General features: G+C 38.3%; 1 pseudogene; it reads right to left on the bottom strand.

Moving 5' to 3' along the window:
* Positions 1 to 3,121: 3,121 nt before the first annotated feature.
* LOC131858365 (transmembrane emp24 domain-containing protein p24beta3-like) overlaps positions 3,122 to 16,083 on the bottom strand; it is a 33,038-nt pseudogene continuing 20,076 nt past the window's right edge.

Genomic DNA, 16,083 nt, shown 5'->3' with positions numbered 1-16,083 from the left:
GTTCACGGTTTAGGTTAGAAAATGGGAAAAAAACATAGTAAAAAATGCGCTTTGCGGGTAAATGAGGACCCAGTTTTTTTTAAAAACTTTTTTCATCAGGCACCACGTACGCGGTTTTACTAGGATTATTAGCGCGTACGCGCTCATTTTCCTATAAGCAACGCATACACGCTAATTTTCCTAGGTGTAGCGCGTACGCGCTCAGTTTTCTAAACTCAACACGTACTCGCTACCTTTTCTAGGCTCGGGAAGAACAAACCTAAGTGCATATGCAGGAATTTTAAATTTTAAAACCGCGTACGCGCTGCCTATTTTTCCAAGTTTTTTTTGGGTGGTGTCCACTTTTCTAACCACCATCTTTGTGCACACGCCCATTAGAGTTTAAAAATGGTATGTGCAAAATCTATGGCAATAAAGGTGAATTGATTGCAATCGAGAAACAAACTAAAGGTAACTTGTTTCACCTTAATCCTAAAGTCAACAACTTTTTAATTGCAAAGATAGATGATAGCTGGTTTTGGCATAGGAGATTTTGTCATATAAACTTTGATAATATTGTTAAAGAGAGTAAGTCACAGAAAGTGAGAGGTTTTCCTTAGTTAGACAAACCAATTAATAATCTATGCAAAGAATGTCAGTTGGGAAAGATGACATCCTCAAATTTCAAGAGAAAATATTTTTTAGCGGAACATTTGTTAGATTTGGTTGATACAAATCTTTGTGGACCAATAAAAACAAAAAGTATTCAAGGTGATAGATATTTTATGATCTTCTCTGATGATTGCTCAAGGATGATGTGGGTCACATTCTTGAAAGATAAGATTGAAGCTTTTGGTAAGTTCAAGGCATTCAGGGCCTTAGCTGAGAAAGAGAGCGGTAAGAAGATAAAGTGTCTGAGGACAGATCAGGGCGGTGAATTTGCTTATGAGGAATTCACTAGATATTGTGAAGAAAATGGTATCAAATGATAGCTTCTGCACCAAGGACACCACAATAGAATGGTATCACATAGAGAAACAATTGGTTAGTTGTTGAAGTTGCTAGAACAATATTGATACAAGGAGGTGTACTGAAAACTCTCTGGAGAGAAGTTGTCAGCACAATTGTCTACACTATGAACCGAATTCTGGTAAAGAGAGGTAAGGACAAGACTCCTTATGAATATTAGTATGGTAGATCACCTGATGTTAGTTATTTTAGAATATTTGGAAGCAAATGTTTTATTAAGAGAGGTGATTATATTAGCAAATTTGGGGCTAAAAGTGATGAAGGTATATTTCTTGGCTATTCCACCAAGAGTAAGGCCTACAAGTGTTTTAACAACCAAACATAGAGAATTATTGAGAGTGCAGATGTTCAAGTGGATGAAGATCCTAAAGTCTCAGAGGAAACTAGTTTAGAGAAAAAGGATGAAGATCCTTGCATTTTGTTTTTGGAACCAAAAACTGTGAAATTTGAACCCGATAAAGAAAATATTAATGTACCAGTTCAACCAGAACAAATAAATTCATAAGATGATGATAATGAGGAAGCTAAACCTGAAGATAATGATCATGTTATTCCAAGATATGTGAGACTAAATCACAATCCTAAATAGATTATTGGGGATAAGGATGCTAGAGTACTAACCAGAAGAAGAATCAGAGAGAATTCTTGCATGATCTCCAGTATTGAACCAAGAACTTCTAAGGAAGAATTTGGTGATGATCATTGGGTTAAAGCTATGGAGGAGGAATTAGATCAAATTGAGAAGAACAACACATGGACCCTAGTACTCCGACCAGTAAATAAAAATGTGATAGGTACTAAGTGGGTATTTAGAAACAAGTTGAATGAAGATGGTGTTGTATTTCGCAACAAAGCTAGGTTGGTTTGCAAAGGTTATGTGCAAGAGGAAGGAGAAGACTACGGTGAGACTTTTGCACCAGTGGCAAGACTAGAAGGTGTGAGAAATTTACTTGCATTTGTAGCACACAAGAAATTCAACGTATAGCAGATGGATGTTAAGTTTGCATTTTTGAATGGGATACTAGAAAAAGTATACGTTGAGCAACCAAATGGTTATGATCTGACTGATAAGAAAGTCATGGTATGTAGATTTCATAAAGCTTTATATGGATTAAAGTAGGAAACAAGAGCATGGTATGAAAGGCTTCATACATATCTGATGAAGATAGTCTTTCTGAGAACCAGTGATGATAGTAACATTTATCTCAAATCTGAAGGAGATAAAATACTAGTCAATGAAGTATTTGTTGATGATATCATATTTGGAGGTAATAATGACATGAGCAACAATTTTGTAGATGAAATGAAAAATGAGTTTGAAATTCTTTAGTGGGAGAAATAAAAAAATTCATAGGCTTGCAAATATAGCAAATGAAGAATGGTATTTTCATCACATAGTCTAAGTATGTGAAAGAGGTCTTGAAGATATTTGGCATGAGTGACTATAAACCAATTGGGACACCTATGGTTACAAGTTGTAAGTTGTCTAAGGAAGATGAGTCCAAATCTATTGATGAGAAGGAATACAGGTCAATGATTGGGAATTTGCACTATGTTGTTAATAGAAGACCAGACATAGCTCGTGCAATTGGCATAGTTGCTAGATTCTAGAAGAATCCTAAGGAAACACATCTGATAGCAACCAAAAGAATTTTTAGATATCTAAAAGGTAATGTTGATTATGGGTTATGGTATCCATATGGAGGAAATTTTTACTTGAAGGTGTACACAGATGTAGATTGGGCAGGAAATGTTGATGACCAGAAAAGCACAACCGATGGAGCATTTTTTTTTGGAGGAAGACTTGTTTCATAGAGTAGTAAGAACCAAAGTTGTACTTCACAATCGATTGCTGAAGTTGAGTATGTTGCAACTTACATGAATTGTACATGGGCTATATGGATGAGGCACATTTTGGAAGGTTTTAAGATGAAGATTTCAGAACCTATAAAGATTTTATGTGATAATACAAGTGCCATAAATATTTCTAAGAACCTTGTTTTGCGCACAAACCAAGAATATTGAATTTAAGTATCATTTCTTGAGGGAAAAAGTACAGAGTAAAGATACGATCTTAGAGAATGTTTCTACCAAGGAGCAACCTACAGATATTTTTACTAAACATCTTCCTAAGACTACTTTTGAGTATCTTAGAAGTAAGTTAGGGGTTGTCCCTCTTCATGAAGTCAGTTAAGTATGATGTAGATTACACCAGTCTTGGATCTACTTGCAAAATTTTATAGAAGAATTGGTGTAGAAGTGGATTTATTCCATAGGGGGAGCATCAAGTTGCAGAATATTGATGATGCACAATGAAATTTAACATTACATGTTTTACTTTCAATTTGGCATTGTTGTCAAAGGGGGAGAAAAATTATGTGATTATGGGAAGGAGAACCATCGATAAACTGAAGACATGATGAGCATGGTGAATACTTGGTAACATAAACCATTGCATGAAGTATCCGGTACTGCTGATCATGCACTCCAACTATAATTAAGTCATTTTTTATTTTATTTTGATTGCATTTTGACATGACAATTTAAGACTTTGTGAAACTAGATCCTAATTTAAACAAGACAATACAACTTAACTTTTAAACTAACACAAAATGTTTCTATATTACTTTTGACACATTAAATAATAACCACTATAAAATAATTATATATTAAATTTAAAGCTATAACCTAACTTGCCCTTTACCACATTTCCTAGCACATCATCATCTCAAAACTAAGATATTATTCATATTCCTTTTAATTGGAACTCACCTGTCAGGAAAGAATACTCTGTTAACATACATGAGACCACATATCCAGCCACTGTGTAACTAATTAGTTTCCTCCGTGTGCTCTAATTTGTAAGGCAATGACAAGCATCATGAGCTTTCAGATATTTTTGTTCTGCTAAAGCAGATTCTAAAGCCTCTCTCATCTGTGAAATTTTGACATTGATAGGATCAAGGTTCTCATTTTAAGTAAGATCATCTTCACTATGAATGTGACCAATATGTATGTAAAAGAAATTATCTCTAAAATAGAATAGCTGTTATGAAAATGAAACTTGTATAGTCCACTCCTCGGGGCCCTAAATCAAATTTATCTCCAATTGATCCTTTCAACTGTTACACAAGATTCCCTAAAACTGTTGTTACCTTGAAATCTATATCTAGGCTTTCGTATCTCTAGAAGGTGTCATAATCAACCACTACAAAATTGTTGGATATCGTGTCTCCTTCATACTTTGCCTTTCCATACATGAACTCCTCTTCAAATAATGTATGTAAAATATCAATGAGCCTCTGAGCAATAAATCATTGTTTGAGAGATACTAAATCGCACCAACCCATGTAGGTTTGATCACACAATGCACTCACAAATCTCACTAAAATACTCTAGGCCCACTAATACAATCAATCCATGCAATATGAAGTACAATGTAGCATTGAGATCAATAGAATATATGAGTAGGTAAAATAAAGGCCGAGAAATGTGGTTCCTGCTGACTATAAAATTTTGTAGCTAATCCTGCAAAATAGATAAAAGATCTAAAGCAAAACTTGCTAAGAAAATCAGAACAAAGAACTCATCAATCATTATATTGATTATAATATGCTAAAGCATTATTTTATACAAATAATAAACCAATAGATCATGCAAAAATCGTTGGAGTGGATTGAATAGGTAGAGTGAGTTAAACTTGTAGTTCTTTGTTGTTAGCTTAAATGTAAAACATGCAATGTCTATTTGATTGAAGTGCAAACTATGATCTCACCCTAAATTATGGAGCAAACAGAAGTTATGTGCTAACACCCCCTCTTAAGTCTAACTAAGGAAAGATATGAGAGATATGGGTCCTGACAACATTGCCTGATTAGGAACCCAATTACAAAGAAGATAGGAGAAAACCCAATTGAAAAAAACTCCTAACCATTTATTGAAACTATAAAAGAAAGCTACAACAATCGACGAAGAACTACAAATGAATCCACATTGCAGCAGGATTGTATCAATGTCGTAGAAACCACTACATGAGTACCTCTGGAATACTGTGAAAAAGAAGTTGTACATATTTCACATTGCTCAAATGGATGAATGGATAGATACACGGTCTCTGAATATGGAAACTAATCATCTGAAGAAGATATGAATCTGCAGAAATGCGCTCCAAGTTGAAGAACTGCAAAGATGACCTCCAGTTGGAATGATGTCATTGTATATCCATTGCTCAATAATGTCCCACTAGAAAGAAACTCTAGAAGCACTTAGGGATGCGACTCTGGAATCTCATGTAGTCAAGAACCCTGCTAGAAAGATTCTCTAGGAGAAAATAAAGTTGCAGCATTGGAATCTCATGTAGACAAGAATTTAGAACAAAAGAACATATTTAGCTATCAATTGGAGGAAGAGTGCATAGAAACTTTAATCTTCTATTCATTCAGGAAACTTTTTCAAAGAAACCTATACTAAATGCATTAAGAAAAACCCACATAGAAACTTTCTAAAAGTTTTTTATTTTTTACAAAGCCCCAAATTTTCTAGATCTTTGTCATGCAATGCTTGCAAAGCACATACACGTTTTAAAAAATCAATATAGGAAAAAAAAAAAAAAAAGAACATGGAAAAATTAGGGAATGAATATGCATGCATCTAGAAACAGAGGTCTATGTCGGCTTCCATGATGATGGTAATCTTCATAATTTTGTCTGATGCTTCTTCTTTCTCGCAATCTAGCTCTGATACCATGTAAATTTTGTAGCTAATCCTGCAAAGTAGATAAAAGATCTAGGTCGAAAATAAAAGAAAAACTTGTTGAGAAAATCATAACAAAGAACTCATCAACCATTGTATTGATTATAATATGCCAAAGCATTATTTTATACAAAGAATAAACCAACGCATGAACATAGATCATGCAGAAATTGTTGGATGGAATAAGAAGAGTGAGTTAAACTCGTAGTTCTCCGTTGTTAGCTTATTTTTGCAATGTCTATTTGATTGCGGTGCAAATTGTGATCTCGCTATAAATTATGGAGCTGTAGACACCTAAAATTGTCATGTTTAATTAAATAAATATTTTATTTATTTAATTATCTAAGCCTAATTCTTCTATTAATTAAATAAATTTTTATTTATTTAATTAATTCATTTATCCTCTTCTAGCCTTGTTTCTCATTTAAATAAATACATTTATTTATTTAAATTATCCCTTTCCTAAATTAAATAAATATTTTATTTATTTAATTGTCCTACTTCTTCTATTAATTAAATAAATCTTTATTTATTTAATTAATTCATTATCTTTTTCTACACATGACACATGTCATTCATCTCTTAATTCCTACACTACCTACCTCTTTCATTATTTTACTATTTCTTTTACCTACCCTCTAATCCTAGCCGACCTCTCTTTTTACACCTCTCAATCTTAACCCTCCATTTCATATTGTGTCTTCTATTTAAGGAGACGCTTTCTTCATTGTCAAACCCTAACTACTTGATCAATTGACTACACTACAATTCCACTTGCAACCACATTCCGTTCTTTGTTGAGCTCTTGTGCATATAAAAATCCGAGAGCAAATATATCAAGCAAGATCAATGGAGATAGAAAGAATGGAGATCAAAACCCTATTGGACATGTGATGGTATAATCTTTGTGATTTTGAGTTATTTGCATTGTCTTAGGTTATCTTCATATGTTATGGTGGATCTTTGTTCATTGTTAGGCTAGGGTTTTGTGGTTGAATTCATTTAGCCTTTCAATATTGTTATCATTGTTATCCATTTTCACCATATACATTTTGGCACGCCCAGTGGGACTCTTGTCCCTTTGCATTTAATATTTTTGTTGCAGATTTTGCATTCTTGAAGTTGCAGATCAGACGATTTCGACGATATTTTAGGTTTTTTCCACGTCTGCGAGTGTTCGGATCGCGTTTTTGTATTTCAGAGGCGTCTTTGATATCTTGGATCGCGTCTGTGTTTCTGTCATTTTCTATTTTTGCAGGTTTCCGAAAGTCGCGTCTGTGATTCCGAATCGCGTCTGTGCATCATCTTATCGCGTCTGTAGCCAAAAGAAGCGTCTGTGTTCTGTGGCCGCGTCTGTGAATCACAGAACCGCGTCTGTGTCGGACAGACGCGTCTGTGTCTGGTATAACAGCGTCTGTGCTTTCTGATTTGCAAATTTTTCAAGTTTTTCGATTCGGGTTTTCGGATTTTGTACTTAGGGTTTCAGATCTGGTTTATTTTCGGCTAACCTTTGCAAATCTAGCTAACCTGGTTTGTGCAGCTTGCTTTGGAGACAAATACGTTTTTGTTGAAGGCCCCTTTTCACAAAGTCTTTTTGGGTTTTCTAAAAATTTACCTAACTTGTGTGCTTGCAGGAAGGGGTTATCATTTGAAACAATCCAAACTACTAACAATTTTGTTGCAGGGCCTTAGCTAGGGTTTTGTAATTTTTATTGTGTGCCTTGTTTTCATAGCTTAGCAAACACTTCAATTGGTGCACTAAAATTGAATCATTGTCTTTTGTGTCTTGAGCAATAGGCTCTTTTTGTTTACTCTTTAGAGGGCCTGTCTTCCCGTGTGGTCATTAGGACTACTAGTGAGAAGAGAACGACCCAAGTGGTAGCGAGGAAAACCCACCTCATCCAAACCACTATAATCAAATGTATTCATGGTGAAAACTATGAATAACGTGTGCTGATTAGTTCATACCGACACTATGTCTCCCCATAAACCCGTTTGATCAAATTTATTTGATCATTTGTAGGGTGTAACCCCTACCGGCTGGGAGCCTTCTGTATTTACAGAGCTGAAAGTGCCGCATGTATGGCCACACGAGTGGATGCCCTTACTAGCACCATTTTGTTTTAGAGGCCCAAATCCTTCTAGTTGTTGGGGCAGGAGGTCGGACCTCTGGTAGCGGCCCACACACATACGGTTCTTAGTAGAGATACAAAGTTCGCCATGGGGAGTTTTCATGGGGACTGATGCTTGGCTGACCCGAGAAGTGAGTGCCGAGGGTGGAGCCAGTGAGGTCAAGCATCTAAGTATCCGCTCTGAATAGCGTAGCCTCGGGGGTAAAACCCCATGTGGGATCAACAACTATTGTCTTGGCCAGCCATAAGAATTGTGCTTGACTTATGATAAACATTCAAACAATCAAGACCAAACAGCAAAACATTGTGTCTTTTGTGTCTTCAAGTGTATGCAAAAACTTTTTACATCAAACAACACACTTTCTTGGAGTCATTTTGGAGTCTAAACACTAGCAAACATTGAGTCATCAACACTGTGTCCTCTTGTCACGAAAAACAGTCGAACAATCAGATTTGGTCACAACAAAACAACTTCATAGATAGGAAAGATTGCACGAAGGTTACAGAAACGCGTCTGTGTCGGATAAACGTGTCTGTGAAGTACAGAATAGCGTTTGTGTTTTTATCAGCGTCTGTGTCGAACAGAGACACGTCTGTGTCTGGGAATCGCGTCCGTGAAGTATACAGGCGCGTCTGTGTCCACAATTGCAAAAACTGTTACAGTCCCAGCAAACATCAACAGGAAAATCTCAGAACCACGTCTGCATTAAACAGAGTAGCGTCTGTGTCTTAAAACTGCATCTGTGAAGTATACAGAGGCGTCTGTGTCAGGATTTGAAAATTTTAACAGTCAAACAAACAAAAGAAATCAGTTTCGGCATACTTGAGCTTCCTAGGTTGTTTCTTCAGGTTTCATCTAGCATTCAACCTGTCCTTGGGCCTCACATAGTCCATCATTGCTTCACATCTCATTTTACATTCACAATTGTCTAAACTTGAGTCAAAAGGTCACTTGCTTGTCCTCATCATACTTTGTCAACACACTACATACAACTACACTTTGCTAAGTGGTCCCTCATCAAGGTTTCTTACCTTTGGGTCTCATTTGGTCTTACTTAGAGTCAAGGTCAGCTTACCTCATCAAGAGAAACTATCCTCTCTTTGGAAGTCACACCTACTCTACTACTTACATACTTGGTCTTACGCTTTGGACATTGCAAGTACACCTCAGATTCATTTACACTCCATACAACTCTTGGTCTTCCATACTCTTTTCATTTTTCGTCTAGTCTCTCACATATTGCCAAACACCTAGTTCATGGTTGAAACCCGTCTTCAAAAATCTAGGAGAATAGCTAAAGAAGCTCAAGAATCCGCAAACATGAGTTCTTATGAGTATGACAATGATGTCTTCTACAATCCTGAGCACACTACATTACCAGACATGAATGTTTATAGACACAATCCAAATGTGGAAAGCGCAAACGCTATAAACAACAATACTACACACAATGACAATGTTGACAATTCTTCAATACTATCAGCAGACATACAAGAATCCATAATGGATCCTCAATTCAATAGATTGGTTGAAGAGATAATGAGGAGAGATCGTCAATACTTTTTAAACATGATGGCACAAAGTGGAGCTAAAATACCGCATGATTTTGACTTATCTCAACTTATGGAAAGTTGACCTTCACAACAAGCTCAACCCAACATGGATCAAAGGAGACCAAATAGTGGAGGAAATAGAGGACCAAATAATATGATGCCGGAGTCATCATCAGTTTTTCTTCAAAAACCAGCAATCCCACATACACAAGCTCAAATGTATGATACTTACACTCAAAGACCATCATGGAGGCCCTATGCTCAAACACATGCTCAAGATATGGGTCAACCAAGACAAATGGATACTCAAGGACTTCCTCAAAATTTTGACACAAGGAGACCTCATGCCAAAATTGGGGGCAACACAATGGAAAATGAAAGGCCTATTGAATATGGTTTATATACACCAAACAGATATGGGGTCCCTCAGCAAGAAATTATGCCAAGTGCTCCATACATGTCGCAACAATATAGACCTCCATATGGACATGTTTACGATCAGTATCATCCATACATGCAACAAGCTCCTCCTCAAATGGGTGTTTCAAACATGGGATATGCTACAAGAAATCCATCTCCTCCCAAAAATAATTTGGAGCAACAAATTAGAGATCTACAAAAGAAAGTGGAAGACATGGGCACATCAAAACCCACATATACTATGAGAGATATATGCCCTTATCCCTTTGATAAGAGCATTCCAATGCCTCCATTTCCTCCGCACTTTGTAACACCAAAATTTGACAAATATAGAGGGAGAGGAGACCCCAAGGCACATATAAGACAATTCTTCACAGCTTGCATTGAGGTAGCGGCAGAAGAAACATACTTGATGAGGTTGTTCCCACAGAGCTTAGGAGATCAAGCGATGGAATGGTTTTCTCAATTACCTCCCGGTATTAAGTCATGGGGCGACTTAGCAGAGGCATTCATTCAGCATTTCTCTTACAACATTGAAACAGATGTCTCAGTTACTACCTTGTGCAATACTAAACAAAAAGAAGGAGAATCTTTCGCGTCATTTTTACAAAGATGGAGAAACTTAGCTAGCAGATGCTCTTGTGAGATCCCGCAAAAACAAATGGTGGAGATGTTCACACAAAACGTTAACAAGGCTATTGGCTATGATCTCAGAAAAGCTTGTTTGTCTACATTCAAGGATGTCATTGAAAAGGGCCTAGCAATAGAAAAGGTCTTAATTGAACAAGGAGTTATCAAGCTATTCAAAGAAAACAAAGAGGACTTCAAAGGAAAGGACAAACCAAAATTTTGGAACAAGAACAAGAACACAGTTAATGATGGTGTTGTTGATGCCAACACAGTAAGACCAAAGTTCATCTTTTCTGGTTCAAGTTCTACCAACAATCAAGTGAACAATCAAACGGCTGCTAAACCACGAAGGAAGTACACTCCATTGGGAGAACCACTTGAATCAGTATTCAAAAAGCTTGTAGCAAACAAAGTGATCACGGTCCCAGATTTTCCTCCATATGAACCAAAGGTAAAACCGAATTGGTGGAATGATGATGAGTTTTGTGAGTTTCATAAGAGCAAGGGTCACAAGACAAGTAATTGCCATCGATTGAAAAACATTGTGCAAGATCTCATTGACAGAGGAGATATTGAGATTGAGGGACATTCATCTAATCAAGAACATGAGGTGTTTAAGGAACCATTCCCAAAACATGACAAAGGAAAAGGAAAAGTCACAGATGATCAAGCCAATTACACCAGAGCACCTTACAATTATGATTCTACCATCAATCACATCTCAATGGACAATCATATCTCTACCATTACTATCAAAAATAAAAATCCTGAGAATCCTCCTCAGCGACCTAAAATTGTCCTAAAGGGTGTGGGATCTTCATCCGAAGCTACCTCCGAATGTCATGTTACAACCCGTCGAGGTAAGATCACATTGCCAGGATGCTCCACTAAGAATACCAATTCTTTATCAACCAAGCCTGAGTACGACCTTGTAGAACAACTAGGGAAGACACCCGCACTCATCTCTATTCTTGAGCTCTTACGTATATCTCCTGCACATAAAGCTGTCCTTGACAAAACCTTGAGAGATACTGCTGTCCCTACTGATCTAAATGTGGACCAGTTTCAAGCCATGGTGGGATATTTATCCGTTCCACACTCCCTCACATTCACAGAAGCCGATGACGCCTCCATAAGTCAGCCTCATAATGCACCTCTACATATTGAAGCCTTCATACATAAACACCGAATAAAACGAGTCCTGATAGATGGAGGAGCAGGTCTTAATATTTGTACATTGAGCACCATCAGACAATTGGGATATTCTGACAAAGCTGTAAATTCTACAAACCAAATCACTATTAAGGCTTATGATGATGAAGAGCGTTCGTCCAAGGGCACGGTCATCTTACCACTAAGAATAGGGCCAGTCACAAAGGATGTGGTTTGTCAAGTCCTGGATCTAGACCTCACGTATAACATATTGCTAGGACGTCCGTGGATTCATGAAATGAGGGCAGTCCCATCAACATACCACCAATGCATTAAGTTTCCTCATAATGGAGTCGAGGTAACGGTCAATGGTGATCCAAATCCATTCATATATTGCAATAACTTGAGATCACATACTGAGACTATCATTCCCAGCAATCGTGAGGCTACTCCTTCTTCAGCATATATTGATCCTGAGTCATTAAAGCCCTCGACATCCAAACAAGGTGAACTTAGAGCCAAGTTTCAAGACAAAGGCATGGGAGAATACACTCTGAATCAAACAATGTTCTTACGACAAGTCATGACCTCTCCCAAGGAATATGGGAGGCCACATCCTAATAAGCAAATCTCCATCATGCTACTCAAATGGGATCCTACCATCTTTCAAAAATGGGGTGAACTAGAGGAAGAAAATTTATATAAAATGCTATATAAGGACGCTGAAGAGGATACACATGATCAAATTATAATACCCTGTGAGAACTATGGCAAAGGTTTCAAAATTCTACAAATATTTGGGTATGATGGAAAAAGCCCTCTCGGACTACACAAAGAAGGTGTCATGGAGCCTTTACAACCTGAGCTAACTACACGAAGGGAACGCTCCAAGGGGCTTGGTTTTCTAAATCCCAAGATTCACAATAAAAGAACAAAACAGATATGGTGAGTCAAAGTGGCTGAAGTTCAACAAGAAGATGACTATTCTACAGATTCCAACGAATGGGAATGGGGTTCAGACAAATCCTCCAGTGACTATGAGCTCAACGAGACATTTAGAGAGCCCGAGGAACCTACAGAGGAGGAGGAGTTTTACAAGAAATTCAGAGTTGGTCAAGAACCGACCCATAAGGATCCCGCACAAGCTTCGTTTCAAGGCCTTAGGTCAAGATCACATAGGATGAGGACACCTGTCCCTGAGGGTGCTACTAGTGATGATAATTTGGACTCACTCACGATCGAAACTGATGAGGAGAGTGCCATTGACAACCTCGATTACTATCTTGATATACCTGAATATAACCACATCTTCACTATTAGCCTTGCAAACTCTGAAAACACTAAAGACCTTCCCCTCGTTCACCCCCAACTCATTGACTGGGATCAGGATGGACCAGCACAGCTTGATACATTTCAAAATGACGAAGCTATTGTCGATTATCTTGGCATTCGCGATGATCTTCCTCTTGGAGACCATAAAGCAGGATACGCCATAGAGCTTAATAACATGGCATACTTTGGTGAGGGTGTCGAGCCTTCTAGTCGCAAAAATGTGAAAATAAAAACAAAACAAGGGTCTTATGGCGAAAACCACACTGTGGCGCTATCTGACTCTAAAAAAGTAAAAAGAAAGGACGTATCTGAGGGTGAAAACCTCTCTGAGGCGCCCGAAGATGGAAGGCTTGACATTCTCCCAGCATCATACGAGGAAAAATCATCCATGTTGGTAGAGGAGACTATAAAGACAAACATTGGTACAACAGAGGTTCCACATAACATATTTTTGGCTCAATCATTGACAGAGGCCGAGAAAGCAAGGTTCATAAGCTTCTTTAAGGAACGACAAGTCAACTTTGCATGGTCTTATGCTGATATGCCTGGACTAGACCCCGATTTAGTAATGCATCATTTAACAGTCAAACCGGGGGCAAAACCAGTAAAACAGAAATTGAGGAAAATGCATCCACAAGTGGCATTATTAGTCAAGGCAGAGCTGGAGAAATTATTGGATGTCGGATTCATACGCCCAATTGATTATCCTGAATGGATTTCCAACTTAGTACCTATTAGCAAACCAGATCGTAGCATCCGAATATGTACAGACTTCAGGGATATCAACAAGGGTTGTCCGAAGGACGATTTCCCATTACCAAACATTGATTTAATTGTTGATCTCACAGCAGGCCATGAGATGTTATCTTTAATGGACGGATTCTCTGGATATAATCAGATCAGGATTGCACCTGAAGATCAACATAAAACATCATTTACTTGTCCATGGGGAACCTTCTGCTGGAATGTCATGCCCTTTGGGCTGAAAAATGCAGGTGCCACGTATCAACGAGCTATGACTACTATCTTCCATGATCTCATGCATGTAACGGTGGAAGATTATGTTGACGACCTTTTGGTTAAATCAATAGACAGAAATACACACTTGGACATACTTTCAGTTGCTTTTGATAGGCTGGAAAAATACAAGGTAAGATTAAACTCAAAGAAATGTGTCTTTGAAGTAACCTCCGGGAAGCTCCTAGGATTCATTGTGTCTAAAAGAGGAATAGAAGCTGATCCAGCAAAATTCAAGGCTATCTTGGACATGCCGCCACCCAAAAATATCAGTCAACTTCGGTCTTTACAAGGGAGACTCCAGTCCATACGAAGATTCATAGCACAACTTGCAGATAAGTGCAATCCTTTCCAGCACCTGCTACACAAAAACATCAAGTTCAAATGGGATGAGAACTGTCAACAGGATTTTCAGGCACTCAAAGACTATCTTTTGAACCCGCCAGTTTTGATGCCACCAATTCCAGATCAACCATTGCTACTTTACATATCAGCTACTCCGACAGCACTGGGGGCACTCCTAGCACGGCAAATACCTGACGGCAAGGAAAAAGCAGTCTACTATATCAGTCGCACATTGGTGGGATATGAGATGAACTACACACCAATTGAGCGTGCATGTCTCGCTGTGGTCTTTGCTTCACAAAAATTACGACATTATATGCTCACTCACAAGACTAAGTTGATTGCCAGAATTGATCCACTAAAATATCTTCTCAACAAAGCTACACTTACTGGGCGACTGGCCAAGTGGGTAATGATTTTGAGTGAATTCGACATTGAATACGTGGACAGAAAGGCCATAAAAAGACAAGCCATCGCAGATCAACTGGCAGATGCTCCCATGATAGATGATGTTCCTCTACAGTCAGAATTTCCAGATGAGTCCATTCTAACAATATCACCTGCAAAGCCATGGCAACTATACTTTGATGGCTCATACACACAGCATGGAGCAGGAGCGGGTATACTCTTTATAACTCCCCAAGGCGATTCTATACCAAAGTCATACCGCTTATCATTTCCTTGCACCAACAATATAGCGGAATACGAGGCATTAACAACTGGGCTAAGAATTGCAGTTCAGTGGAAGATCCAAGAACTTCGTGTTTTTGGGGATTCTCAACTTGTCATCCGTCAAGCAACTGATGATTATCAAACAAAAGATGAAAAGCTAATGCCTTACAAACAACTGGTAGATGATCTGAAACAGCACTTTGCAAAGATAGAGTTTGAGCAGATACCAAGAGAACAGAATTGCGTTGCTGATGCCATGGCTACAATTGCTTCGCTCATTGATCTGCTGCAAAATGAGACTCGCTATGAGTTCCTGGTTGACAACCTGCTGATTCCGTCATATGAGATCACTCCTACGGAAATGATATGTGTTGTTGGTCCTGAATCCCAGTTATATGGTTCCATATTCACATACCTTCGCGACAATATCTTACCTCTCGATCTATCGAACAACCAACGCCACACTTTCATTCGCCAATCCTCCCGATACGTTATCCTAGCTAATATCCTATACCGACGAGGTCTAGATGGCACCCTTCTTAGATGTTTAGAGAGTGACGAAGCTCAGATTGCATTACGAGAAGTGCACGAAGGGATATGTGGTCCGCATACTAGTGGTCCTACCTTGGCCAAGAAACTCATCAGGACTGGATACTACTGGCCTACTATGGAAAAAGATGCATATCAGTTTGTCAAGAAGTGTAAGCAGTTTCAAATTCATGGAGACCTTATACATGCACCAGCACAAGAACTACAGCCACTTGCATCTCCTTGGCCTTTTTGTCAGTGGGGACTCGATCTCATAGGCAAGATTCACCCTCCTTCTTCCAATGGACATAAATTCATTATCACAGCCACAGAGTATTTCACAAAGTGGATTGAAGCCGTGCCTCTCACACAAGTTACTGGGAAACAAATCGCTACTTTCATCCTGAACTACATCATTTGCCGATACGGGATTCCTACTTCCATTATCACCGATAACGGGCGTCCTTTCAAGAACCAGGATGTTCGTGAACTCTGTGAGCGCTTCCATATCTCTCACCATTTCTCCACACCATACTACCCC

This window comes from Cryptomeria japonica, chromosome 1 (genome assembly GCF_030272615.1).
Source record: "Cryptomeria japonica chromosome 1, Sugi_1.0, whole genome shotgun sequence".
Taxonomy (NCBI): domain Eukaryota; kingdom Viridiplantae; phylum Streptophyta; class Pinopsida; order Cupressales; family Cupressaceae; genus Cryptomeria; species Cryptomeria japonica.
The sequence above is the reverse complement of the archived record's forward strand: the minus strand, read 5'-3'. Positions and strand labels throughout refer to the sequence as shown.